Below are 4716 nucleotides of genomic sequence, written 5' to 3'. Positions count from 1 at the left end.
TACTATTATTTTCTATTCAGTTCAACTTATTCCTATTCTAAGATATTCATTGCACTACAACTTGATGAATGTGATGATCTGTGACACTCATCATCATTCTCACTTATGAACGCGCGTGACTGACAACCACTTCCGTTCTACCTTAGGCTGGGCGCATATCTCTTGGATTCCTTAATCAGAATCTTCGTGGTATAAGCAAGAATTGATGGCGGCATTCATGGGAATCCGGAAAGTCTAACCTTGTCTGTGGTATTCCGAGTAGGATTCCGGGATTGAATGACTGTGACGAGCTTCAAACTCCTGAAGGCTGGGCGTTAGTGACAGACGCAAAAGAATCACTGGATTCTACTCCAACCTGATTGAGAACCGACAGATGATTAGCCGTGCTGCGACAGAGCATTTGGACCTTTTTAACTGAGAGGATGGGATGTAGCCATTGACAATGGTGATGCCCTACATACAGCTTGCCATGGAAAGGAGTAAGAAGGATTGGATGAATGTAATAAGAAAGTAGAGATTCGAAAGTAACACAGCATCTCCATGCACCTATCTGAAACTCCCATCATTGGATTACATGAGTAACTTTATCTTTATTTTATATTTATTTTATTAATCATATTTAAACCAATAATCTCTTAAATTAGTTAAATCCACCTAACTGGGATTTACAAGATGACCATAGCTTGCTTCATACCAACAATCTCCCTGGGATCGACCCTTACTCACGTAAGGTATTACTTGGATGACCCAGTGCACTTGCTGGTTAGTTGTGCGGAGTTGTGACTAAGTGTAATTCACATGTGAGAGCTACCAAGTCATTGGAGCCATTGTTGATGATCACAAACCCGTCCACCAAGTTTTTGGCGCCGTTGCCGGGGATTGTTCGAGTATGGACAACTGACGGTTCATCTTGTTGCTCAGATTAGGTAATTTTCTTTTTATTTTCTTTTCAAAAAAAAAATTTCAAAAATCTTTCAAAATTTTTTCTTTATTTTCGTTTTTCAAAAATATAATTTTCGAAAAAAAATAAATAATAATAAAAATACAAAAAATCATAAAATAATAAAAATAAAAAATATTTTATGTTTTTTGTTTGAGTCTTGAGTCAATTTTTAAGTTTGGTGTCAATTGCATATTTTTAAAATTTATGCATTATTTTTTTCGAAAATTTCATGTATTCATAGTGTTCTTCATGATCTTCAAGTTGTTCTTGATAAGTCTTCTTGTTTGATCTTGATGTTTTCTTGTTTTGTGTTGTTTTTTGTTTTTCATATGCATTTTTCGTTTGTTAGAGTCCATGCATTAAAGAATTCTAAGTTTGGTGTCTTGCATATTTTCTTTGCATCAAAAATTTTTCAAAAAAATATGTTCTTGATGTTCATCATGATCTTCAAAGTGTTCTTGGTGTTCATCTTGACATTCATAGTGTTTTTGCATGCATCTTGTGTTTTCATCCAAAATTTTCATGTTTTGGGTCACTTTTGTGTTTTTCTCTCTCATCAAAAAAAATTTCAAAAAAAAAAATAATATCTTTTCCTTATTTCTCTCCAAAATTTCGAAAATTTGAGTTGACATAGTCAAAAATTTTTAAAATTAGTTATTTCTTGTAAGTCAAGTCAAATTTTAAATTTTAAAAATCTTATCTTTTCAAAATCTTTTTCAAAAATCACATCTTTTTCATTTTTTCTATTTTTTTTGAAAATTTTGAAAATTATTTTTCAAAAATCTTTTTCTTAAATTTTATTTCAAATTTTCGAAAATTATGCTAACAATTAATATGATTGATTCAAAAATTTGAAGTTTGTTACTTTCTTGTTTAGAAAGGTTCAATCTTTAAATTCTAAAATATTATCTTTTAATTTCTTGTTAGTTAAGTAATTAATTTTAATTTTAAAAATTAAATATATCTTATCTTATCTTTTATATCATCTCTTTTTCAAAATTTTATCTTTTTCAAAAATTTAATTTCAAAATATCTTATCTAACTTCTTATCTTCTTATCTTTTCAAATTTGACTTTAATATCTTTTTCAACTAACTATTTGACTTTTTGTTTGTTTCTTATCTTTTTCAAAACCACCTAACTACTTTTCCCTCTCTAATTTTCGAAAATATCTCATCCCTTTTCCAAAAATTCTTTTTAATTAATTAATTGTTTTAATTTTAATTCTATCTTATCTTTTATTTTCAAAACTCATTTATTTATTTTCGAAATTTCTTCCCTCTCTCCTTCTTCTATTTATTTATTTATTTACTAACACTTCTCTTCACCTCTCTTCATCTCAAATCACTGCCCCTATCTATTCATTCTTCTTCACTCCTATTCCCTTTCTTCTTCTGCTAACATAAAGGAATCTCTATACTGTGACATAGAGGATTCCACTTTCTTTTCTTGTTCTCTTCTTCCCTATATGAGCAGGAACAAGGAAAAAGGCATTCTTGTTGAAGCTGATCCTGAACCTGAAAGGACTCTGAAGAGGAAATTAAGAGAAGCTAAATTACAACAATCCAGAGACAACCTTTCTGAAACAAGAAAAGGAGATGGCAGCCGAACCCAACAACAATAATGCAAGGAGGATGCTTGGTGATTTCACTAAACCAACTTCCAAATTTGATGGAAGAAGCATCTCCATTCCGGCCATTGGAGCAAACAATTTTGAACTGAAACCTCAATTAGTTGCTCTAATGCAACAGAACTGCAAGTTTCATGGACTTCCATCTGAAGATCCTTACCAGTTTTTAACTGAGTTCCTGCAAATTTGTGAGACTGTAAAGACGAATGGAGTAAATCCTGAAGTCTACAGGCTCATGCTTTTCCCTTTTGCTGTAAGAGACAGAGCTAGAACATGGTTGGACTCACAACCTAAAGATAGCCTGGACTCCTGGGATAAGCTGGTCACGGCCTTCTTGGATAAATTCTTTCCTCCTCAAAAGCTAAGCAAGCTTAGAGTGGATGTTCATACCTTTAAGCAAAAAGATGGTGAATCCCTCTATGAAGCTTGGGAAAGATACAAGCAGATGACCAAAAAGTGTCCTTCTGACATATTTTCAGAATGGACCATATTTGATATATTCTATTATGGTCTATCTGAGTTTTCCAAAATGTCATTGGACCATTCTGCAGGTGGATCCATTCACCTAAAGAAAACACCTGCAGAAGCTCAAGAACTTATTGATATGGTTGCAAATAACCAATTCATGTACACTTCTGAGAGGAATTACGTGAATAATGGGACGCCTCAAAGGAATGGAGTTCTTGAAATTGATGCTTTGAATGCTATATTGGCTTAGAATAAAGTGTTGACTCAGCAAGTCAACATGATCTCTCAAAGTCTGAATGGATGGCAAAATGCATCCAACAGTACTAAAGAGGCAGCTTCTGAAGAAGCTTATGATCCCGAGAACCCTGCAATGGCAGAGGTTAATTACATGGGTGAACCTTATGGAAACACCTATAATTCATCATGGAGAAATCATCCAAATTTCTCATGGAAGGATTAACAAAAGCCTCAACAAGGCTTTAATAATGGTGGAAGAAACATGCTAAGCAATAACAAGCCTTTTCCATCATCTTATCAGCAACAGACAGAGAATTCTGAGCAGAGCCCCTCTAATTTAGCAAATTTAGTCTCTAATCTGTCTAAGGCCACTTTAAGTTTCATGAGTGAAACAAGGTCCTCCATCAGAAATTTGGAGGCACAAGTGGGCCATCTGAGTAAGAAAGTCACTGAAACTCCTCCCAGTACTCTCCCAAGCAATACAGAAGAAAATCCAAGAGGAGAGCGCAAGGCCATTGATGTAATTGGTGGACGAAATTGTGACCCTTTTTGTATTTGCATGAGATTTATTTAATGGCTATTGATTATGTGTGGACACAACTCCGTTCATCTTAACCAGCAAGTGTACTGGGTCATCCAAAGTAATACCTTACGTGAGTAAGGGTCGATCCCACAGAGATTGTTGGTATGAAGCAAGCTATGGTCACCTTGTAAATCTCAGTCAGGCAGATTCAAGTATAATTGGATTATTGGTTTAACCTTGTAAATCTCAGTTAGGCAGATTAAATAGTTTATGATGAGTTCGAAAATTAATAATAAACAGAAAATAAAATAGGATAGAAATACTTATGTAAATTAATGGTGGGAATTTCAGATGGGCGTATGGAGATGCTGTGCTCCTCTCGGATTTCTACTTTCTTATTACATTCATCCAATCCTTCTTACTCCTTTCCATGGCAAGCTATATGTAGGGCATCACCATCGTCAATGGCTACTTTTCATCCTCTTGGGAAAATGGTCCTATGCGCTGTCACTGCACGGCTAATCGTCTGGAGGCATCACCCTTGACAATGGCTACATCCCATCCTCTCAGTGAAATGGTCCAAATGCTCTGTCACAGCACGGCTAATCATCTGTCGGTTCTCAATCAGGTTGGAATAGAATCCATTGATTCTTTTGCGTCTGTCACTAACGCCCAGCCTTCAGGAGTTTGAAGCTCGTCACAGTCATTCAATACCGAAATCTTACTCGGAATACCACAGACAAGGTTAGACTTTCCAGATTCCCAGAATCCTACTCGGAATACCATAGACAAGGTTAGACTTTCCGGATTCCCATGAATGCCGCCATCTATCTAGCTTATACCACGAAGATTCTGTTGGGCAATCTAAGAGATATGCGCCCGGCCTAAGGTAGAACGGAAGTGGTTGTCAGTCACG

General features: G+C 35.2%; 1 non-coding gene across 1 annotated transcript; it reads right to left on the bottom strand.

The window, feature by feature from the left end:
• Positions 1 to 2939: 2939 nt before the first annotated feature.
• LOC127747017 (small nucleolar RNA R71) lies at positions 2940 to 3043 on the bottom strand. The gene has a single exon (XR_008008822.1). It is a non-coding gene; the product is annotated as a small nucleolar RNA R71 (small nucleolar RNA).
• Positions 3044 to 4716: the final 1673 nt, after the last annotated feature.

Source organism: Arachis duranensis, chromosome 4 (assembly GCF_000817695.3).
Source record: "Arachis duranensis cultivar V14167 chromosome 4, aradu.V14167.gnm2.J7QH, whole genome shotgun sequence".
NCBI classification, from domain to species: domain Eukaryota; kingdom Viridiplantae; phylum Streptophyta; class Magnoliopsida; order Fabales; family Fabaceae; genus Arachis; species Arachis duranensis.
The sequence above is the reverse complement of the archived record's forward strand: the minus strand, read 5'-3'. Positions and strand labels throughout refer to the sequence as shown.